Consider the following 25,573-nt stretch of genomic DNA (forward strand, 5'->3'; position numbering starts at 1 on the left):
ACTTGCTCAAATCCAGACTTAAGACGGAAAGACCCACAAACAAGCAAGACCTGAAGGCTGCGGCTGTAAAGGCCTGGCAAAGCATTAAGAAGGAGGAAACCCAGCGTTTGGTGATGTCCATGGGTTCTAGACTTAAGGCAGTGATTGCCTCCAAAGGATTCGCAACAAAATATTGAAAATAAAAATATTTTGTTTGGGTTTGGTTTATTTGTCCAATTACTTTTGACCTCCTAAAATGTGGAGTGTTTGAAAAGAAATGTGTACAATTCCTACAATTTCTATCAGATATTTTTGTTCAAACCTTCAAATTAAACGTTACAATCTGCACTTGAATTCTGTTGTAGAGATTTCATTTCAAATCAAATGTGGTGGCATGCAGAGCCCAACTCGCGAAAATTGTGTCACTGTCCAAATATTTCTGGACCTAACTGTACATATGTAAACACACAGGCATGAACACACATGAAAACATGAACACAGACATGAGGAAAGGCACACATATGTAGTCAAAAATGTGCGCACACACATACACATGTACGCTTACATACGTAGATACACAGACATGTACAGACATGTTGACACACACACAGACAGGCACTCGTAAACATAGGCATACACATAGCCATGCACACACACAGAAAAATGTACACACATGCGGATAGATGCAGGTACACAGACACATGCACATATTCACACAAACATGCACATAAATGCAGACTTGCACACATACATAACCACGCAGAAGGATGCACGCACACATAGGCATGCACAAGAACGCAGCCAGGCACATGCATGCACACATACGTAGACACGCACAAGAATGCAGCCAGACACATGCATGCACACAGACACACACATATGTAGACAAGCATACAGGCAAACACATGGACAGACATGCACACATATGTAGACACAGTCACATGCATGCACTCATGCTCAGACATGCACACATACGTAGACACACAGGCACACATCTGCAAGCAGCGTGCACACACTGTATGTGGAGTGTATGTGGTGTGTGTGTTCAAGGACACACACAAGTAGGCACATACATGCATACAGAATGGAAATACAGGCATATGCACAGACAAGAACAAATACATAGACACAGGCATGAACATACATATACACACACACACACACACACATACACAGATATATACTCATTCATAGAAGAAAGTCATATAAACAGACATACTGTATAAATATACACAAACATACACACATATTAGGGGAGCTATTACCTTCCCCCTTTTAGTCTCCAGTCCAGCCTGCAGGTTCCATTAAATAGCCTCTCTGCCGGGAAATAGGAGTCCAGGGCGCACTGCGTGACATCACAGTTAGCAGACACGGCAGCGTCTGTTAACTGTGACGCGGCCGGGGCGACACGCGAACAACTGAAGACACAGTGCAGCCCCAGCTGACATAGAAACAGACGGCCCTGGCACAGCTTCTGGTGGAGCCGCCTGGGGCCCCCTGCCCTAACCCAGCCTGCAAATAGTAGCCAGCTGTTAACCAGCCCGCTGTCCCGATGGACCAGTCCGACACTGCATACCCACCTCTCCTCGGTCCCCCGCTGCTGCTCCTCGTTTGCCCGCTGTCTGTGCTCTGTACCTCGCAACACGGTGGCGACAGGTGCGCGGTAGTGACGTTACCGCTGTGCCGAGCTGTCAGAGAGCACAGACAAAAGCGGGACAATGATGAGAAGGGAGTGCTGCGCTCGGTCTCATCATTGCTTTCAAATGTATCGGCATCTGCGATGCTGATACATTTGAAAGTGCAATCCTGGGGGAGGGGTCCTGTTCTGGCACTGACACCGCAAGCAGCCGCCGCTGGGACCCCCAGCTCATGGGCCCCATAGCAGTGGCGTGGACTGCCTCTATTGGCGGTACGCCACTGCCCTCAGGAACAAACTCTTCTACATCCATAACCTTTTCCTTTCAAATTAACTTAACCTCTTAGCTCTTACTGAGACCTGGATTCAGAGGTTCCACACCACCGCCACTGCTGCTCACTTGTATGGTGACCTACAATTTTCACATATCGCTAGACCTGAACAGACCCAGTGGAGGTGTTGGTCTGCTGTTTTCAGGAAATATTGCTTTTCAGGTTATCCATCCTGTACTCTCACTTATCTTCCGTTCTTTTGAGCTCCACACTGTCAGACTTTACTCGCTCTTCTCCCTGCGACTGTTGGTTGTGTATCGCTTTCTGCTTCAGGTCATTGATCACTTTGCCACTTGGCTTCCAAATTTTCTAGCCTGTGTAATTACCACATATCACAAAACAGTCGAGGGGGTCACGCAGATGTCCCTCCGTTCGTTTGTCGACCTGTCAATCTGTGACAAAACTGCATCTTGCAGCCCCAGCCTGACATCTCTAATACATTGGAGCCACGTGATGTTCCGCGCCCCCAAGGGGTACGTAAGGTCCGCTTGGTGCAGTGTAACACTGACACCTCCTGTCCACGCAAGTACAGGGAGAGAGGCAGAACAGGCCACATGACCTTCGGCATTAAATCTCACTGACTCACAACCCCAACAGGCCGACAGAAACTTTTCACTGGCCCCAGTGAAACAGGATTCTATCTGGTCTGACAGGCTGCTACCAGTTCTTCGTTAGATATAAGCCTGGTCCGGTAGCAGGAATATATCGGGCCAGAAAGCAGCCCAGGTAGCGTGTAATATTAACCCCTTCAGCCCCCGGGCACTTTCCGTTTTTGCGTTTTTGTTTTTTGCTCTCCTTCTTCCGAGAGGCTTAACTTTTTTATTTTTACATCAATCTTGCCATATGAGGGCTTGTTTTTTGCGGGACGAGTTGTACTTTTAAATGAAACCATGAGTTTTACCATATAGTGTACTGGAAAACGGCAAAAAAATTCCAAGTGCGGAAAAATTGCAAACAAAGTGTGATCGTACAATAGTTTTTGGGATATTTTATTCACTGTGTTCACTATATGGTAAAACTGAGGTATCTATGTGATGCCTCAGGTCAGTGCGAGTTTGTAGACACCAAACATGTATAGGTTTACTTGTATCTAAGGGGTTAAAAAAAATTCACAAGCTTGTCCAAAAAACGTGGCGCACGTTTTGCGCCATTTTCCAAAACCCGTAGCATTCTCATTTTTCAGGATCTGAGGCTCAGTGATGGCTTATTTTTTGCGTCTCGACCTGACGTTTTTAACGGTACCATTTTTGTGCAGATGCTACGTTTTGATCGCCTGTTATTGCATTTTGCGCAAAATTTGCGGCGACCAAAAAACTTAATTTTGGCGTTTGGAATTTTTTGCCGCTATGCCGTTTACTGATCAGATTCATTGATTTTACATTTTGATAGATCGGGCATTTCTGAACGTGGCGATACCAAATATGTGTATATTTTTTATTTTTTTAACCCTTTAATTTTCAATGGGGTGAAAGGGGGGGTGATTTGAACTTTTAGGTTTTTTTTATTTTTTTTTAATTTTTAAAACTTTATTTTTTACTTTTTTTTTTATTTTACTAGTCTCCCTAGGGGGCTATAGCAATCAGTAATCCGATCGCTTTGCACTATCTGCAGATCTCAGCTACAGAGCTGAGAACTGCAGATTTGCTGCTTCACTTTCAATGCCGGCTGTATTCCGGCATTGAGAGGAAGTGACTCATGTTAGCTACAGGCATCATCACATGACCCTGTGGTACCATGGCAACCGCCGAAAGTCACGTGATCATGTCACGTGACTTCCGGTGGGGGCGGGGTAAGTCACTGTCATGGCGGCGCCCATATACATATCACTGCCAGATTTTTGCAGCGAAATGTAAGGGGTTAATGGCCGCGGGTGGAAGCGATTCCACCCGCGGCTAGCAGGCACACATGTCAGCTGTTGATAACAGCCGATATGTGCGCGGATCGCGGCTGCCTGCCGGCGGCAGGGGGCGGGGCTTACCGGCACACAAATCCATGACGTACCCAGTACGTCATGGGTCGTTAAGGGGTTAAACCGAATACAATATTGGACAAAAAAGCAGAAGGAACATCTAATATCAGTGTCCAGGAGAGAAGGGCAATCCCCAGCCTGAAGAAAAACAAGGAGATCACTATTAAGCCAGCAGATAAAGGGGGTGCCATAGTCCTCCTGAATACAATGGACTACAATAAAGAAGCAAACAGACAACTGACGGATATACAGTACTACACCAGACTGGATGATGACCCAAACCCAAAATATACGAGGGAGTTGAAAAGAGTCATCAGATGTCTGGGTACAGACTTCACAAACCTTCTGGACCTAATACCTGAGAATCCAAGGATGGGAGTTTTCTATATGCTACCCAATATTCATAAACCAGGTAACCCAATCATCTCAGGGGTGGGAACGCTCACTGAAAAACTCTCTGGGTGGGTAGAAAATGTCCTTAAGCTACTGGTGAGAAACACAGCCAGCTATATACAGGACACCACTGACCTTTTGAAAAAGCTATCTACAATAGGTCCCCTACCCGAGAGTACCATCTTAGCTACCATGGATGTGGAATCCTTATACTCTAATATCCCACATGAAGATGGACTAACCGCCTGCCAAATGTTTCTTGTAGCTAATGGGATCCCTTCTGAGTCTGTATTAAGACTCACCAAATTCATCCTCACACACAACTTTTTCTCTTTTGGCGAGGAGCTATACTTACAACGCACAAGAACTGCTATGGGAAGCAAAATAGCACCACAGTATGCCAACCTTTTCATGGCTAAACTGGAAAATGACTTTTTAGCATCCTGCAACCTCAAACCATTGGCCTATTTCCGTTTCATCGATGACATCTTAATTATCTGGACCGAATCTGAACAAGAGCTTCTAAAATTCCATGAAAAATTCAATGCATTTCATCCTACAATAAACTTGACATTGGAACACTCAAAAACAGAAATCAACTTCCTGGATACAACCATTAAAATTCAAAATGGTTCAATCCAGACATCGGTGTATCGGAAACCTATTGACTGTCCCACAAACCTCAGATGGGACAGCTTTCACCCCCAAACACATTAAAAAGTCCATTGTCTACAGCCAGGCCCTCAGATATAATCTTATCTGTTCCAGCCCTGCAGACAGGGATGAACACTTAACCCATCTTAAGAAGACATTTCTAAACCAAGGCTACCACCCCACCTCCATAGATGATCAGATCATTAGAGCAACAAGGACCCCTAGAAGTGAACTGCTTCAATACAAACAAAAAGAGGAAAATAGTCGAGTACCTCTGGTGGTGACCTAAAACCCACAGCTTGAGGTACTAAGAAGAACAGCCAAGAAACTTCACCACACAAGGATAACCGGTTAAAAACAATATTCAAAGATCCTCCATTGCTGTGCTACAGGCAACCTCCTAATTTAAGGAGCATTATGATCCGAAGTTCTATACCCTCAGACACATCAAGAGGAACTTATCCTTGCAATGTAAAGAGCTGCAAAACCTGCACTCATATAGAGACCAAGGACCGGATACGAATGCCTAACACACAGAAGGACTATAAAATTCCTGGGACATTCACATGTTCCTCTTCCAATGTGGTGTACTTAATTCTGTGCACTATATGTCCTATTGGGGGCCTCTATGTCGGAGAAACAGGACAGAGACTGAGAGCAAGGATGAGATCTCACCGCCACACAATTACAGACAAAAAAATCCATTTACCTGTGGCCAAACATTTCTGTGCGTCAGGACCCAACATAAACCATATGAAAGTTGTCATATTAAAAGGCAACTTCAGATCACAGAACCATCGCAGGGTCTGGGAATACAAATTCATTAAAATGTGTAGCTCTGTGGACACAGGACTCAACCTGTCAGAAGGATTTATGGCCCATTACAAAATCTGAAGAGTCTATTCCAGAGATTCACCAGACCTCTGATCCTACATGGATATTGGGACAATAAAAATCTCACACCACTAATCAAAGCTAATTAAGGATTCACTTTCTAAGCTCAGTGTTTGTTTATTTAAATGTCGTTTATTATGCTATCCCTCTGCTCTGTTTGTGCATATATTTGTGTTTCTTCAGATATTTTCTCATACCATGCCTGATGAAGGGACCTGAGATGTCTCGAAAGCTTGCTTTATAACATCACTTTATTTTATTTTAGTTACCCATTAAAAGGTATCACAAGATTATAATTTTGTTCCTCTCACTGAGAACATTCAATAATTTTTCAACTGGCTAACACGGTACCAAAACCTTTTCACTTGATATTAAACCGAATTCACGGACATGTGGTTCAGGGATCGAGATAAGAGAACAGCCAAAGATTAAATTATATATTTAATCGCCATAAGGGCACACCAGATAATACACTATATACAAGATGAGAGCTACAGATATGTCAGAAATTGCAGATACAAATAAGACATAGATGCAAATAGATATACAGATGAGTCAGTTATTTTTTCTTGTTGCTGTGTCTAAATGCTGGTTCGGCACAGGGGAGGCGCTGTGGAGCCACTAGTTTCCTTGGGACTCCCCACATGTTACTCGACGTGGCCTCTCAGAGAAGAACGCCCTCAAAATATCCGCTCTGATTTTTATGAACCTATAAGCCTCCCACCTTGTGTATTATGACTGGGCTGGACCTGGGATGTTCCTTGAGGCTGCAGAAAAGTTATGAATTGGCAGTTTTCCCCACATGTCCGCCTCTGAGTGTCAAACGCGGAAGATATCACCATCATATATCCAGTTATGATTTGTTCTATTCATAGGAAACACGAGATGCCTATTGTCTTCCTCGGCTAGATATTAATCATGGGCTGAAACGCATGTCCCATTATTAAGAAAAAATATTTGTATCGTTCACCCTGCTGCCCTGAGGCCGAAAATGTGTTATGCGGGAGGATAGGTTTGAGACAAAAATAATATAAGCTCTAACGTCTCCCGAGGGCCTCTGAGCAGGTGGTAAAGCTACAGATGGACAAGCGGTCGGAAGGCACAGCTTCAAAGGAAAAGAAAAACTAGCGAGGCGATGTTAACTTACACGCTCACCTACAAACAGGACCTCTCTTGTTAGATGCACAGAGAGTCCCAAAGGTGACTGTCCGTGCACGAACGGACCACACAGGGACAGAAGGTGCAGCTCAGTTGACACCACTGAGCTGCCACTGAAGGACTGGATCGATGGAGGAGAAGTATATAGACTGACCCTACCAGTACCTCACCACATTATCTTGGCGTGACAGGTACCGCCGCCTAACCCTGCCTACCGCTTCCAGACTCTAATGGCACTAATGCTGCAGTGTGACTGCACAGCCCAGAACCACTCCACAGAGCATATGTGATGCACAAGCAGCCATGTGCGTTATCCAGGATCTTTTAAAGACTAAAGGCCACGTCTCGCACTTAGAGTCAGGAGAGGCAGCGAAAACCCACGCATGCGCAGTAGGGAAAAACAGGGACTTAGCCTCAGAACTCACAACGATCCTGGACACCTGACGACTAGCAGTCAGGCGCGTGGAGCAGCGGACAGGTGGTGCAAGGGAGCCAGCTGGCAGGGGGTGAAGATGGAGGAAGAGCGGTTTGAGGGTCAGGAGAACCCCGAATTGTAACAGTACCCTCCCGTCTAGCGGCCCGCCACTCCGACGCTAAAAAGCCGCCACCATCGGGAGCCAAAACCTCCTCAGCAGGCACCCAGGTTCGGTACTCCGGACCCAAGTCAGCCCAGTCCACCAGGTAAAACGTCCTCCCTCGGACTTTCTTGGATCCGACCACCGCACATACGGACTGATCCCCAACAGGGGAATCGGGACAGGAAGGAAAGTCTCCAGAGAACCTATTGAACCGAACTGGCTTGAGAAGGGTCACGTGGAATGTGTCGGATATGTGGAGTTGAGCGTGAATGGCGAGATGATACACTACCGGGTTAAGCTGTGCCAGGACCTTGTAGGGGCCTAGATTGCGAGGCGCAAACTTGGCTGAGTCAGCCCAGAGCTTGATGAGCAGTGGCTCTAGCCCCATGGGCGTCGCATCACCCTGTGGGCGGTTGCATGTTTTCCATGGTATCACGCCCCTGTGGGCGTGATACCATGGATTTACATGAGCGACGTCACGTCTGCTCCTACAGAATCTCGCATGCGCGTGCTTACCATTCTCGCTGCCGCCGCATCCTGGTTTGCTGGTTGGCTTCTGACGCACGCTGCGCATGACAGGAACCGCAGGAGTCTTCTGAGCATGTGCAGTGTGCATCAAAAGCCGACCGGCAAACACCAGGATGAAGCGAGGACGAGAATGGTAAGCGCGCGCATGCGAGATTCTGACATCGCTCATGTAAATCCATGGTATCACGCCCACAGGGGAAAACATGCAAATGCCCACAGGGAGATGCGACGCCCATGGGGCTAGAGACCCTGCTCATTTACACAGGGAATATGTAAGTAATAAAAAGTATTTTATTACTTTCATATTACACAATATTGCAAGAAAGTGATGGGTAGGAATAGGTTAATAGCTCACATATGCACCTGCTTGTAGGTTATAACGCTTTTTTTACTTGACAGGTTCCCTTTAATGTGCAGGGATGCCAGTGCCCTGGAGGATGGTATGCGTGGCAGAGGGATGAAATTCACTTAGAAAAATGGTCAGTCACCACCCAAATCATTTTGCTGCAACAAAATCCATCCCCATCATCTCCCAAGGCTGATCATGCACGGAGTGATGATGCAACAACCCCGTGGGCCTCTGCCTGGATGGACGGTTGGTGGCACATGACATACATGCCTGGACATAATCTCGCACATCCTGTGTGAGACGTGGCCACCAAAAGGACCTCTCTAAGAGCTCCTGTGTCCTCTTGACTCCAAAGTGACCTCCCAGCTTGCAAGTATGGGCCCAAGCTAACACCTCTACTTGCCTCTCGGGAGGCACATAGGTCTTCCCGGGGGCGGGGTACCTGGTCAAGAGACACAGGAGAGACCGTCCTCAGGCTGTCAGGGGGAACGATGAGGCGAGGCTCCTCCTCCTCCGCTCTGTGTACACCGGACCTAGAAAGCGCATCCGCCTGAGCGTTCTTCTCTCCCGATAAGAAATAAAAGATGAAATTAAATCGGGAGAAGAAGAGCGACCACCTAACTTGTCTAGGGTTCAGACGCTGGGTGGACTGCAGATATAATAGATTCTTGTGGTCCGTGTACACCAAGAAAGTTTGCTTAGCTTCCTCAAGTAGGTGCTTCCACTCGGGGAATGCCAGCTTCATTGCCAGCAGTTTCTTATCTCTGATGGAGTAGTTCTTCTCAGCGGGGGTAAACGTCTTTGAGAAGAAGAAACAAGGATGTTTTCGCGCCTGGGGATCCTTTTGGTAAAGGACCGCCCCAGCACCGACTTTGGAAGCATCAACTTCTAAGATGAAGGGCTTGTCCACATTTGGATGGTGAAGGATGGGAGACCCAGAGAAGTGGGCTTTGAGGGACAAGGAATTAGATATCTCCTTTGTCTAGGACTTGGGGTTCACATTCTTCTTGGTCAGGGCTACGAGGGGCGCTACTAATGTGGAAAAGTGTGGCATAAACTGGCGATAATAATTCACGAACCCAAGGAAATGCTGTACCGCCTTCAGCAACCGAGGTGTGGGCCAGTTCATAACAGACTTCACCTTTACAGGATCCATTGCCAGTCCCAAGCTGGAGATGATATAACCCAGGAAAGGTATGGACTCCTATACGAAGATGCACTTCTCCAACTTAGTATAGAGGACATTTTCGCGCAACCAACCTAGTACCCGTGCCACATCTCGGTGAGTCGCTTTATCTGGAGAAAAGATGAGACTATCACCCAGATAAATGACTACCGAGGACTGGAGCAGATTGCGGAAGACATCATTCACGAAGTCTTGGAAAACCACAGGGGCATTACATAGTCCGAAAGGCATGATGAGGTACTCGTAGTAACCGTCCCCGGTGTTAAAGGCGGTCTTCCATTCGTCACCCTTTCGGATACGGATGAGATTGTAAGCGCCTCGTAAATCCAACTTCGTGAAGATCTTAGCCCTCTGCAATCGATCGAAAAGCTCCGAGATTAAGGAGAGAGGATATTTATTTTTGATGGTAATCGCATCCAATCTCATATAATCTATACATGGCCGGAGGTCGCCCTCCTTCTTCTGCACGAAGAAGAATCCCGCTCCGGCCGGAGATGTGGACTTTCGAATGAACCTCTACTGCAGATTATCATGGCCAGTACAGACAGGGGATAGACTCTACCCCGGGGAGGCTCGGACCCCGGTATAAGGTCTATCGGGCAGTCGTAGGGGCGATGAGGAGTAGAGATGAGCGAACCGGTCCCGGTTCGGCTCGAGGTCGGTTCGCCGAACGGAGGTCCCGTTCGAGTTCGGCTCGTCGAACGTTCGACGAACCGAACTCGAACTGCATAGGAAACAATGGCAGGCAATCACAAACACATAAAAACACCTAGAAAACACCCTCAAAAGGTGTCCAAAAGGTGACAAACAACTCACAACACAACACAAACACATGGGAAAGTGACAAGGACATATACTCATGCGAAAACAAAAGAGCTGGACAAGGAAAAAGAGGAGGACACACAGATATAGGCATGGCACGCCCTTCTAAAATCATGTAAAACACCGCAAGGTGACTCCAAGCGTAGTCTCCCTTTTTTTCCAAAAATTGGGCCCCACACACACCCACCCAGTCAGTGGCAGCACTTGTGCCCTAGTTGTACACTTCACAGCTAGATTTGCATCAAGCACATTCAAAAATACGCTATTCTTAACCGTCCCCAGGATGACACCGGGGTAGGTAGCAAAGTCTTTCCTGATCCCAGCTCTGTTCATCTTGGCTTCTTTTAAAAACACATCAAGCAAGGGTTACTCCAAGCGGAGCCTCCCTTTTTTCCAAAAATTGTGCCCCACACACCCACCCATTCAGTGGCAGCACTTGTGCCCTAGTTGTACACTTCACAGCTAGATTTGCATCAAGCACATTCAAAAATACGCTATTCTTAACCGTCCCCAGGATGACACCGGGGTAGGTAGCAAAGTCTTTCCTGATCCCAGCTCTGTTCATCTTGGCTTCTTTTAAAAACACATCAAGCAAGGGTTACTCCAAGCGGAGCCTCCCTTTTTTCCAAAAATTGTGCCCCACACACCCACCCATTCAGTGGCAGCACTTGTGCCCTAGTTGTACACTTCACAGCTAGATTTGCATCAAGCACATTCAAAAATACGCTATTCTTAACCGTCCCCAGGATGACACCGGGGTAGGTAGCAAAGTCTTTGCTGAACCATGACTTGTTCATCTTGGCTTCTTTTAAAAACAATGTAAGCAAGGGTTACTCCAAGCGGAGTCTCCCTTTTTTCCAAAAATTGTGCCCCACACACACCCACCCCTTCAATGGCAGCACTTGTGCCCTAGTTGTACACTTCACAGCTAGATTTGCATCAAGCACATTCCAAATCCACAAGCATTTACTCTCCCCAGGATGACACAGGGGTAGTAAATTCCTTCTGGATCCATGACTTGTTCATTTTGATGAACGTCAGTCTGTCCACATTGTCACTGGACAGACGCGTGCGCTTATCTGTCAGCACACACCCAGCAGCACTGAAGACACGTTCAGAGACAACGCTGGCAGCTGGACACGACAAAATCTCCAAGGCGTAACTGGATAGCTCTGGCCATTTTTCTAGATTTGAAGCCCAAAATGAGCAAGGCTCCATTTGCAAAGTCATGGCATCGATGTTCATTTGTAGATACTCCTGTATCATCCTCTCCAGCCGTTGACTATGTGTCAGACTTGTTGTCTCTGGTGGCCTTGCAAAGGAGGGTCTAAAAAAATTATGAAAAGATTCCATAAAATTGCTGTTACCAGCACCAGATACGGTCCTACTGGTACGAGTAGACTGTTGAAGATGACGAGACCGTCCCATGTTTGTCAAGTTACAACTGGGAGATTCACTCCCTGCACCTGCACGGTTGTTTGGTGGAAAAGCGGATCTAAGATCGAGTAACAGCTTCTGCTGATACTCCTGCATACGTGCGTCCCTTTCTATGGCTGGAATTATGTCACAAAATTTGGACTTGTACCGGGGATCTAATAGTGTGGCAAGCCAGTAGTCATCATCACTTCTAATTTTGACAATACGAGGGTCATGTTGGAGGTAGTGCAACAAGAAGGCACTCATGTGTCTTGCGCAGCCATGCGGACCAAGTCCACGCTGTGTTTGTGGCATAGAGGTGCTAACCGTTCATTCTTCCTCTGACATCTCCCCCCAACCTCTTTCAACTGAAATTTGACCAAGGTCTCCCTCATCTGCTGAGTCTTCCATGTCCATGGACAGTTCGTCCTCCATTTCTTCATGTCCTCCTGCACCTTCCTCAACATCTCGCCTGCTACCATGCGCCCTTGTTGATCCCTGTCCCCCATGGTCCCATGCCTGGCGCCTTGGTGATGATGAACGTCTGGACCTTGGTGATGTTGTTGTGTCTTGCGCATATGAATCCTCCTGTAGTTCATCCCCTTCCTGTTGTCCCACCCCCTGACTCCGAATAGTGTTTAGCGTGTGCTCCAGCATGTAAATGACTGGAATCGTCATGCTGATAATGGCAGTCAGCGCTAAACATATTCGTCGCTATGTCGAAACTGTGCAGAAGGGTGCATAGGTCCTTGATCTGAGACCACTCCATCAGGGTGATCTGCCCCACCTCTGCATCTCGTTGGCCCAGGCTATACGTCATGACGTATTGCACCAGGGCACGGCGGTGCTGCCACAGTCGCTGTAACATGTGGAGAGTTGAATTCCAGCGTGTCGCCACATCGCATTTCAGGCGATGAACCGGCAGGCCGAAAGACTTCTGGAGCGATGCAAGTCGCTCAGCTGCGGCGCTTGAACGGCGGAAGTGAGCAGACAGTTTTCGTGCCCTGTTCAGAAGGCCATCTAGGCCGGGATAGTGTGTTAAAAATTGCTGCACGACAAGGTTCAACACGTGAGCCATACAAGGTACGTGTGTCACCTTGCTCAGGCGAAGGGCCGCACCCAGGTTTGCAGCATTGTCGCACACGGCCTTACCAGGCTGCAGGTTGAGTGGAGACAACCATTTATTAAACTCGGACCGCAGAGCTGACCACAACTCCTCAGCTGTGTGACTCTTATTCCCAAGACATGTCAAGCTAAAGACCGCCTGATGCCGTTGCGCTCTGCTGCCAGCATAGTAATGAGGGGTGCGTGATTCCTTCTGCGCAGTGAGAACGCTGGTGGCCTGACCAGGCAGGCTTGGGGCGGAGGTGGAGGACCCAGATGAGGTGGAGGATGCAGAAGCAGTGGCGGAACTTGGACAGACAAAGGATTGACACACAAGTCGTGGGGACGGCAAGACTTGTGCAGCAGACCCTTCACCATCTATCACCATAGTTACCCAGTGCCCAGTCAGCGACATGTAACGTCCCTGTCCATGCTTACTGGTCCAAGTATCGGTGGTGAAATGCACCCGTTCACACACAGTTTCTCAAGGAAGCGGTGATGTTGTGTGCGACATGCTGGTGTAGCGCGGGCACACCTTTCTTAGAGAAGTAGTGGCGACTAGGCATCTGGTACTGGGGCACAGCGACAGACATAAGGTCTCTAAAATCCTGTGTGTCCACTAGGCAGAAAGGCAGCATTTCGGTAGCCAACAGCTTACAGAGGGATAGAGTCAACCTCTTAGCTTTGTCATGGGTCGCAGGAAATGGCCTTTTATTTGTCCACATCTGAGGGACAGATCTGGCTGCTGTGTGTAGACGGTGTTGAGTAGGGTGTCCCTGGAAAAATGCAGGTTTGTGAGGAAAGTGCAGGCGGAGACATGATGTTGCCTTCATCCAAAGTTGGTGCTATCGATGTCTTCGAGAGCTGTACACACTCACTTGTTTCCCCTTCCAAAACAACTGACGACCTACCAAGCAAACTGCCTGTTGCGGTTACAGTGGTGGAAGTTGTGGGTGGAAAAACAGGTGTGACAGCTGTCCCCACAGTCCTAGAAGATGACGAGCGCGCGGATGCACTGGAAGGGGCAGGTGGTGGATGGTTCGCTCCGCTAGGCCGCATTGCAGCACGGTGAGCTTCCCACCGGGCCATATGATATTTATTCATGTGACGATTCATGGAAGAAGTTGTCAAACTGCTGAGGTTTTGACCTCTACTAAGAGAACCATGACAAATTTTACAGATCACATAATTTGGGCGATCTTTTTCTATGTTAAAAAAGGACCAGGCTAGGCAAGGCTTAGAGGCCATGCGACCTGTTGATCCACCCCGAATAATGCTCAGAGGCATAGTGGTGGCTGAGGATGCAGTTGTAGACGTGCTACCAGTACTCCGACTCTGTCCAGGAAGGCGCAAGGTAACTTCATCATCAGTTGCATCCTCCTCCACCACCTCTGTTGACCTCCTCGAGGGCCTGACTGTGGGTTGACAGTAAATGGGATCTAGAACTTCCTCATCAATTGTTCTGTTTGCACTCCCCTCCCCCTCAGACCGAGCCTCTTCTTGCCCTGACCGAATATTTAAGTTGTCATCCCAATCGGGTATCTGCGTCTCATCTTCATCAGTATGTTCCTCATTGTCTATAACCACAGGTGTTACAGTTTGTGACAAAGGGTCAACATTATGCTCCGAAACTTGGTCCTCACGGCCTGAATCAGAGTCACAAAGGTTCTGGGCATCACTGCAGACCATTTCCTGTTCTGTACTCACTGTGGCTTGGGAGCAGACCTCTGATTCCCAGGCTATAGTGTGACTGAACAGCTCTGCAGACTCAGCCATCTCAGTTCCACCATACTGTGCAGGGCTGATGGAGACTTCAGAGCTGGGAGAAAGCAAGTTTGATTGGGATGACAACTCAGAGGACTGGTGTTTTTTGGATGCGGTACTTGAAGTGGCTGAGAGGGCACTTGTTGGACCACTTGAGATCCATTCAAGCATTTTCCTTTTTTGGCCATCATCTACCTTTGTTCCTGTTGTTCGTGTCCGTAAAAAAGGGAGCACATCGGATTGTCCACGGTAAGTAGTAGACATCTTACTTTTGCTGGTAGATGGTCTATCTTCAGCAGATGATAATGGAGCTTTGCCACCTTCCCCACGGACAAAACCTTTTTTGCCTTTTCCACCACGCCTCTTCCCCTTTCCACCAGCATCTGTCATTTTGCCACTCATGTTGATTGCGACAAGATTGTGGACTGAAAATGTGGTAGTAAAAATTGAGAGGTGGTGTAGATTGCAGTGGTGGTCTAGCTTTATTAACAGCAGAATAATAAAGAATAAATATCCCTGACAATGCAACTACGGCCCTTAAACTGGCAGCAAAAATTGCTAGTATAATGGCTTAGTTATAATGAGTTGGAGTGTGCAATGCAGGCAGAGGTGCTGCAAATTTCTTTGCACTAGTGGGACTATAGCAAAGTCCAATAGCCACGTTTAGGATGCCACTAGGTACACTGAGTGTTTGCTAGTATAATGGCTTAGTTATCATGAGTTGGAGTGTGCAATGCAGGCAGAGGTGCTGCAAATGTCTTTGCACTAGTGGGACTATAGCAAAGTCCAATAGCCACGTTTAGGATGCCACTAGATACACTGAGTGTTTGCTAGTATAATGGCTTAGTTATAATGAGTTGGAGTGTGCAATGCAGGCAGAGGTGCTGCAAATGTCTTTGCATTAGTGGAACTATAGCAAAGTCCAATAGCCACGTTTAGGATGCCACTAGGTACACTGAGTGTTTGCTAGTATAATGGCTTAGTTATAATGAGTTGGAGTGTGCAATGCAGGCAGAGGTGCTGCAAATGTCTTTGCACTAGTGGGACTATAGCAAAGTCCAATAGCCACGTTTAGGATGCCACTAGGTACACTGAGTGTTTGCTAGTATAATGGCTTAGTTATGAGTTGGAGTGTGCAATGCAGGCAGAGGTGCTGCAAATGTCTTTGCACTAGTGGGACTATAGCAAAGTCCAATAGCCACGTTTAGGATGCCACTAGGTACACTGAGTGTTTGCTAGTATAATGGCTTAGTTATAATGAGTTGGAGTGTGCAATGCAGGCAGAGGTGCTGCAAATGTCTTTGCACTAGTGGGACTATAGCAAAGTCCAATAGCCACATTTAGGATGCCACTAGGTACACTGAGTGTTTGCTAGTATAATGGCTTAGTTATAATGAGTTGGAGTGTGCAATGCAGGCACAGGTGCTGCAAATATTAGAACCAAAAGAATACAGGACTTGTTTAACATAATGAAAGTCACTGAGACCCTAGTCACCATATCATAAATGTATAGAAGGACTGACTAAGTCAAAAGGATGTATATATATATATACACATACTAAATAAAGGGACATACCCAGAAATATTCAAAAATACAAAAGAAATTTATTTCAATTGATAAGTGACCGCAACACATAAAGACATACACAAGGGGGTGAATTAAAATCAACACAGAAGGGCGGCGTGTTACAAGTGGGGACCCATTTGGCATAGATATAATGTATAATAAATATAGACATGGGTTCATCAGATGACAATAATTACATATGCTCAGAAAAAAGTCTCAGACAAAGGGTTAATGAAATGGAAAGCAATAAATATACCAACAGTAGTACTGGGATTAGCCTATAGTGCCATGACAACTACAACAAAGATTATTCATGCATATTATTATAATCTGTCAAGTTGGACATAAAGAGAGCATAAAACAATCAATGTAGAGTGTGAAAGTTGGCAACTGAGGGAAAAATTTCCATAAGCACATATAGTTGCAGTTTGTCAGATAAGAGACACATATTATAAGAGGCACCGATTAAGCAAAAGAGTAAAGCTGGTGTCACACATAACGACGACGACAACGACGTCGCTGCTACGTCACCATTTTCTGTGACGTTGCAGCGACGTCCCGTCGCTGTCGCTGTGTGTGACATCCAGCAACGACCTGGCCCCTGCTGTGAGGTCGCCGGTCGTTGCTGAATGTCCAGCTTCATTTTTTGGTCGTCACTCCCCCGCTGTGACACACACATCGCTGTGTGTGACAGCGAGAGAGCGACGAAATGAAGCGATCAGGAGCCGGCACTGGCAGCTGCGGTAAGCTGTAACCAGCGTAAACATCGGGTAACCAAGGGAAGACCTTTCCCTGGTTACCCGATGTTTACGCTGGTTACCAGCCTCCGCTCTTGCTGCCAGTGCCGGCTCCTGCACTGTGACATGTGGCTGCAGTATGCATCGGGTAATTAACCCGATGTATACTGTAGCAAGGAGAGCAAGGAGCCAGCGCTAAGCAGTGCGCGCGGCTCCTTGCTCTCTGCACTGTGACATGTAGCTGCAGCACACATCGGGTTAATTAACCCGATGTGTGCTGCAGGAGAGCAAGGAGCCAGCGCTAAGCGCGGCTCCCTGCTCTCTGAACTGTGACATGTAGCTGCAGCACACATCGGGTTAATTAACCCGATGTGTGCTGCAGGAGAGCAAGGAGCCAGCGCTAAGCGCGGCTCCCTGCTCTCTGAACATGTAGCACAGCGACCTTATGATCGCTGCTTCTGCTGTGTTTGACAGCTAAGCAGCGATCATAACAGCGACTTACAAGGTCGCTGTTACGTCACCGAAAATGGTGACGTAACAGCGACGTCGTTGTCGCTGTCGTTTAGTGTGACACCAGCTTTATGCAAATTGCACTGCAGGTATAAACCCATGATAAAATACAGAGCATTGTGGTCAAAGCAGCACCTAATTAAGAAGCAAACATGCCGTAGATGCTGTAGTTAAACTGAATGGCAAACATGGCCGACAGCAGAGCTACTAGTGCTGTGAATGACCAAGGATATGATCAGAGGAGACCCAGGGAAATACCGACCAAAAGTGGGATCACCAGACAGGAACACACCGCCCCCACCTCGACGCGCGTTTCGCAACTGCTTCGTCGGGAGGTCGAGTTGGTTACAATGAGTTGGAGTGTGCAATGCAGGCAGAGGTGCTGCAAATGTCTTTGCACTAGTGGGACTATAGCAAAGTCCAATAGCCATGTTTAGGATGCCACTAGGTACACTGAGTGTTTGCTAGTATAATGGCTTAGTTATAATGAGTTGGAGTGTGCAATGCAGGCAGAGGTGCTGCAAATGTCTTTGCACTAGTGGGACTATAGCAAAGTCCAATAGCCACGTTTAGGATGCCACTAGGTACACTGAGTGTTTGCTAGTATAATGGCTTAGTTATAATGAGTTGGAGTGTGCAGAGGACAGGAGGGTACAGTGCCAGGATTGTGGGGCTCTGGGTAGAGGAAAGGAAGCCTGCCTTTCTATTCCCTCCTAATAGGGAAATGCAGGGAGGAAATCCCTGACCTTTGCTACACAGACGCTGTCGCTGTTTTCAGGACCTGTCACCTATGGCTCTGACCCTGCCGGTTTGAGCCCTTAAAAGGACTGATAGAAAGTGCTCTCCCTAAGCTGTCTAGCGCTGTGTATGGAGCGCATACAGCTGTATCAGCGATAGGACAAAGGACGGAGCTGCGACAGTGATGTCTGACACCCAAGACGCAGAAGAGATAATGGCGTCCTGGAGGAAAATGTCCGGTTTTATAATGCAGGGACATGTGACATGGACATCCTATCACACATGCCGTTGCTTCTCTGGCTAAAAGTCCACTTAGCTGTGTGTGTGTGTCTGGGATTGGCTGACATGCTGGCCCGCCCCACAAGACGCGCGCGCTTAGGGAAGGAAGACAAGGAAAAAAAAAAAAAAAATGGCGATCGCCATTATAGAAACAGCAGTGATCTGAAGGCGCTGTTCCCGCACACTATACACTGAAATGTCATAATAGTGTGATTCACAGAGTGACTTACACTATTACAGCGGAAACCAAGCTAGGAATTAACTGTTTTTTTTGCTGCTAGAACCGTTCTCGAACGTTTCTAGAACTATCGAGCTTTTGCAAAAAGCTCGAGTTCTAGTTCGATCTAGAACAGGCCCCAAAATCACTCGAGCCTAGAACTGGAGAACCTCGAACCGCGAACCGCGCTCAACTCTAATGAGGAGGTAAAGTCTCTGCTGACCTCTTGGAGAAAACGTCCGCAAACTAATAATAATGCTGCAGGAGTTTTGACAAGTTCAAGGGTTCAGCAGAAGAGACCCCTCCTACAGTCTTAGGTAAACAGAATCCCAGGCAGGTGGCACTCCAGCTGAGGATTTTCCCAGTACCCCAATCGAAATGAGGGGAATGCTGCCTTAACCAAGGGAGTCCCAAAAGGACCGCATCCAACTCATCCATCATGACTAAAAAGGAGATGGTCTCCTGATGACCAGATGGCATGGTAAAGGTCACCAGAACGGTTCGATGAGATATCACCTCAGGTAGAATAGAACCATTAACCACACGGATGGGGATTGGTTTTAGCAGCATTACCAGGGGAACTGCCTGCAGACGGGCGAAGGTGGAAGAGATGAAACTCCCACCTGCACCGGAGTCCACACATGCCTTAATGGGAATGAAGATGTCACCATAGGTCAAGGTGCTGGGATAGGTCAACATGGAGGGAGATGCGGTCGTGGCTAGAGTCCCACCTCTTACGTACACTAGACTCGACCGTTTCCCGACCTATTAGGGCACCAATTGGCAAAATGACCTCCCTGTTTACATGAGAAGCAAACCGGGCTTGATTGAAACAAACAGGGTCTAGATCCCATCTGTCCAATCTCCATAGGTGAAGAACATGAACATTTGAGGCTGTAGCCAAGGAGCTGGAGAAGGTAGGGACCAGACATGAGGACAACTCTGCGCACACTCGAGCTTATGCTCGGAGTGGCGCAGATAGATCCTCGTAGCTACAGAAATCAAGGCCTCCAGGGTAGATTGTATCTCCCTGGTGGACCAGGCAGTCTTAACGTGCCCTGCAAGACCTTTTCAGGACACCGGTAACAACACCTTTTCCGGCCACTCGAGTGCGGAAGCGAGTGTACGGAACTCTACGGCATAGGTGTTGACCAATGAGGAACCCTGAAACAAATCCAGAAGGCATAAGGTGGTGTCATGAACCACTTGGGGCCCCAAGAATATACCTCTGAGAGTCTTCAGGAAGTCCGAAGCTTGGTTTGTCACTGGGTCTCCACGTTCCCAGAGCAGTGTAGCCACTTTATTACCTAGGAGCGAGATGATAAAACCAACCTAGGCTCTTTCAGTGAGGTACTGAGAGGCCAAGAGCCCCAAGTGAATCGAGCACTAGTTAATGAAGCGTCGATTCACCTTACTGTCCCCGGAAAAAGAAAGGCATGGATTGGGCTGCGCCGCAGGAGGCACCAGTGCAACGGTGTGGCTGACTGCCTGAGTAGCACCCTGCTTAACCAGGGAGACAACACCCACAACTGGAGAGGACTGTTTAGCTGCCGTGAGCCAAGCCTTCAGTTGCTGGATGTACCTCTGAAGCTGTTATACGTCCGCCATGTTCGCAGGACAGATGGACAAGCGGTTGGAAGGTACAGCTTCAGCAGAAAACAAAAACTAGCTAGGCGGTGTTACCTTGCACACTCACCTACAAGCAGGACCTCTCTTTTTAGGTGCACAGACAGTCCCGAAGGTGACTGTCCGTGCACGAACAGAGCACACAGGGACAGAAGGTGCAGCTCAGTTGACACCACTAAGCTGCCACTGAAGGACTGGATTGGTGGATGAGAAGTGTATAGACTGACCCTACCAGTACCTCACCACATTATCTTGGCATGACGGGTACCGCCGCCTAACTCTGCCTACCGTTTCCAGACTCTAATGGCACTAATGCTGCAGTATAGCTGCACAGCTCTGAACCAATCCACAGAGCATATGTGACACACGTGCAGCCATGTGCGTCGTCAAAGATCTTTTAAAGACTAAGCCCTGCCCCAAGCCAAGTACCAGATGGCAATGGCACTGGTCTAACAGGGACCGCCACATCACCAGTGACGTCACCAGCGGCCAATGCGGAACCGCCATGTCACCAATGACGTCATCGACGGGCAATCAGCGGCCGCCACGTCACCGGTGTTGTCAGTGATGGCCAATCAGAAGCTGCCGCGTGACTAGTGACGTCACGCGCATGCGCAGTAGCGCGAATCCTGCACTTAGAGCCAGGAGAGGCAGCGAAACCTGCGCAAGCGCTGTAGGGAAAAACAGGGACTTAGTCTCAGAACTCAAAACAATCCTGGACACCTGACGCCTAGCAGCCAGGCACCTGGAGCGGCAGACAGGTGGCGCAAGAGAGCCAGTTGGCACCACAGCGGGGGATGAAGACGGAGCAGGAGCGGTTCGAGGCTCGGGAGAACTCCGAACCGTAATAATAGGTCTGCCCTATTTATGGGAGCTACGCATTCCCCAATATTGTAACTTTTTCCCTGGAGCAAGCCTGACTGCAAAATGCATTTGAAACTTTACTGAATCTTGCAGATGCCTGCCCACTTCCCTAGCTGAATTACTTTGTCAGCAGGGGGCTTGGCTATGCTTCCTTGTTATAATTAACTTTGTTACCTGCCATTTGGCTCCCAGATCTTGGTGACTTCTTTTTGCTGCAGGGCAGGAGGTGTGTAAATATGAAAAGTGGCAGTTGACTGGCATGTATGCTATGCCATATTCCTCACAACACACTTATCATGCTTATCATGGGGGACTTTATCATTCCTATTGATTATCTCTTCTTCTTATTTGAAACTTATCTTTTATCTCTAAGCTCCTCTCTTGGTCTTTCACAACTTCCTTTACACATTGTGAATGTTGCTTACCGCAACCCAGGGGGTTTACTCGCTTGCAGCGATGCAGGGTAGCTTAGGCATACACAGGCAACGCAGTCTCTCAAAAATGCAGCAGTTTATTAGTACAACATAAACTGCCCTTCCAAATGTAACAAAGCCTCTCCTGGCTTAAAGGAAAATATAACATCCACATACCGTGGGCTTCCAGTCCAATTAAATGTCCATAGTGGATTCTCCACACTCTGGCTCCAGCCAGCGAACACAAATCACTGTGGTGCTTCCTGCAGCCTCCAGCCCTCTCTAGCCAGGCTGCAGTATTTTTCCCCAGTCATCACCGGGACTGATTTCCAGGAGTCTCTCTTCAGTCTTCACACAGACTGAGACCTCCAGCACACATCCTCCATGTGCAGCACTCTCAGGCTTCTCCCTGTTTCTAAAACTAACAGTCTCTTAAAACCCAACCGGACACACCCACAGGTGGAGGTATGTGATTCTCCAGCTCTGTCCATCACACTGGTCACAGTTTAAAGGGAACCTAACCCTTAATTACAACCCAAGTTCTGTAGAACTACAAGTCCCACAGTCACACCTTCAGTTTAATATCACAGGGGGATCCTTCTCCACTGCGACCATCCACAACATTGGTGGTCGCTACCTCACAACATGAAGACCAGAATATGCTGGACTTGATTTCACCTGGCCCTGCTCAGTGCATGTGTAACGGGGTGCCAGGGGCGCCTCCGGGCTTGTAGTCGTGGCCCTTAATACCAGGCTTACCCCTGGCTCCGCCATCACTTTGGGGTCGGGAGATGACATGGTGGGGCAGAGTGTGGTGGTGCAGCGGTCGTCCGACGTACAAACACTCTTCAGACGTGTTTCAGTGAAATCAGAAAGCATTTTATTGCTCACAGCTTGTTCACACAACCGGCAGATATAGATGACTTTACACTTCTTTAGCTGGGGGAAACCTGCCCTTGACGTCTTCTCCAGTGGGGATGTGCCCGGCTACTCTGCTTCACCTGGCTCCCACTATGGCTACCCACAAACCGGACCCACACAGGTCTGCTTCGCACTTGAGATTCCGCCCGCTCCTTTACTCTCCGGCTTCTCTTTTATCCAGCTCCCACACTCTGCCCCTGCTCTGTTTCTTCTCTCCCGTCCCGCAACCAACTGCCTGCTAGATCTCACACTTTCCTCAACAACACTTTGCCTCCCTCCCCTTTCTGCTGCCGGCTCCTCCTCTACTCTGTGGCGACAGCCGTCCCACCCGGCCACTAGGGGAACCCACTAACACAATATACATACAATAAAAACATTTTTATTAAACAACATCAACATTCCGAGCTTCTTTGTAAGGGGTCTGCCCACCCCTTACACACCTCCCCTCTTTAAGCCTAAGCCTCCCGGCAAGGCATAAATCTAAAAACATATATATATGGAAAAGTCATTGCAATTAAAACTATAAACATGTTCACCTTTGGGCAACCGCAAGGGGCGCACCAGTCCAGCGCCCGGAGTTCCTCCTGGAAGCTCCCGGTCTTAGTCGTGCCCGGAGGCCGTTGGCAGGCACTACCGGTCTTAGTGGAGTTTCTGCCCGGAGGCTGTACAGCACTCCCGGTCTTAGATGTTAAACGGCAGGAACACATCTCGGCAAAATCTTCTTAACGACGCGGAGGGAGCCCCTGGCTCAGTCCAGCATCAGGCTCTCTCTCCGGGCTCAGCAACTTGAACGGTTACAAACAGCACAACTTCTTCCGGCTCAAAACAACGCCGGTGTTTAACAAAAACAGGCCCGCCATCTTCCGGTCTTGAAAGTTCACTCCGGATGATAGGCACGCTGCCATTCAGCTCGTTGGGCCTTCACATAATCCGACAAGGACTGCCCGGGCAACCGGCGCAGCCTCCGGAAGGGCTCGTAATTGACGGGTTGCTCCGCTGTCTCAGTCTCCGGCTTTATCTCTTCTACCCCCGACGGGGGTGAGGGGGTCGCTGCACGGGACTGCTGGGGGCTGCCCATGACGATGACCGGATGAGTAGTCAGGTTTTGGTGGATGGCCAGCACCGCCGGGGTTCCCTTCTCCGGGTCAGTATACAGTCCGGGCAGGACTTCCGGGGCTACGGCCAGTGTGCGCCTCGGGTGGGAGAGCTCAGCTAGTACCGGTCTTTGCTGCGCCCGCCGCCGGTACTGGCATTCCTCCCACTCCAGTTCTTGCTGCCATTGAGCAGCCTCTTGGTTAGTAGGTATCCGCGTCATTCCGACCGCAAAGAGGCCTCGGCATCCCACCTCCCTCATAAACCGCACTTTTTCTCCCGGATATAGAGTGTGCAGGAGTTGCGGCAGGCCTTCAATGTCCAGGTTCACTCTGTTATAGAAGTAGTGGTCACCGGTTTCCTCGTCCTCGATAAAACCATACCCCTCCTTCTGGTTAAATTTTACCACAGTTCCTGTGGTACACTGTTGCTCGAACTCCGCACTCCGGGGACCAGCCATCATTTCCCGGGCCACGGTCTCAGCGAGCAGCCGCTCCTGTACCGGGTCCGGTTCTGGGGATGGGGACTTTCGTTGAGGCAGGGGTGACGGCTGTACTGGGTCCCAAAAGAAACCCCACTCGTCCCTTTCTAGCTTCCGGGCGTGTGCTTCTTCCGGAGCAGGAACTGGAACGGGTGTTGAAGGTCCCACCGCGACTGGCGGGGGTGTCTCCAGGTATGGGTATGGGGTTCCCAGGGGCCGATTCCCCGACGGCAGCTGAGCGGTGTACGTCGCCCGGACCTCAGTCGTGGTCTCTCCGGTCACAGCGTCCCACGTCGTCACCCAGGTCACTTTTGTGGCCCGTCCCGGTCCTCCGGGCACAGCCGGTAAGTGAGAGGGAAATCCCTCTGCAGACGCAGCCGCAATCTGCTTCTGGTGTCTTCTGTCCAGACCCGGCGCGACCACCGCAGCTTGTTGTCCCTCAGGGTTCTCCATCTCGCCTGCAGTACGTGTCTCTAGTAAGGGCGTCAGGGTCGGTGGAGATGCTGGAGGAAGTGGAGGCGGGCCTACTTTTCCCGCCCTTGGGTATACTCCACCCCCAGTCTCACACATCGGGTCGACCCCTCCGCGGCGGTTCTTCTTTTTCTCTGGAACACCGCCCACTTCGCATATCTTCATTCGTGCCCTGGGACCGGCACCTCCCCTCTTTGGGCGGAGTACTCCGAACTTCTTTTTCGGCACCGGCCAGCCCCAGGCTCTTCTTTTGGCGCCAACTTTTCGCGCGCTTTCTGTGTCCTTGAAGACGACGGCCATCTTGCCGCCATCTTGTGCCCGGTCCAACGCTGCAGGCACTGCTTCTTCTTCCCACCATGGGATCGGGACTCTTCTCCAATAATCCGGATCCTGTGCCCTAGGCACCACTTGGTCTCCGTCTTCTTGGGTCGGGACCCCTTGCATACAATCCGGATCCTGCCGACTGCGCCACATGTAACGGGGTGCCAGGGGCGCCTCCGGGCTTGTAGTCGTGGCTCTTAATACCAGGCTTACCCCTGGCTCCGCCGTCACTTTGGGGTCGGGAGATGACATGGTGTGGCAGAGTGTGGTGGTGCAGCGGTCGTCCGACGTACAAACACTCTTCAGACGTGTTTCAGTGAAATCAGAAAGCATTTTATTGCTCACAGCTTGTTCACACAACCGGCAGATATAGATGACTTTACACTTCTTTAGCTGGGGGAAACCTGCCCTTGACGTCTTCTCCAGTGGGGATGTGCCCGGCTACTCTGCTTCACCTGGCTCCCACTATGGCTACCCACAAACCGGACCCACACCGGTCTGCTTCGCACTTGAGATTCCGCCCGCTCCTTTACTCTCCGGCTTCTCTTTTATCCAGCTCCCACACTCTGCCCCT

This window comes from Anomaloglossus baeobatrachus, chromosome 1, assembly GCF_048569485.1.
Source record: "Anomaloglossus baeobatrachus isolate aAnoBae1 chromosome 1, aAnoBae1.hap1, whole genome shotgun sequence".
Lineage (NCBI taxonomy): Eukaryota > Metazoa > Chordata > Amphibia > Anura > Aromobatidae > Anomaloglossus > Anomaloglossus baeobatrachus.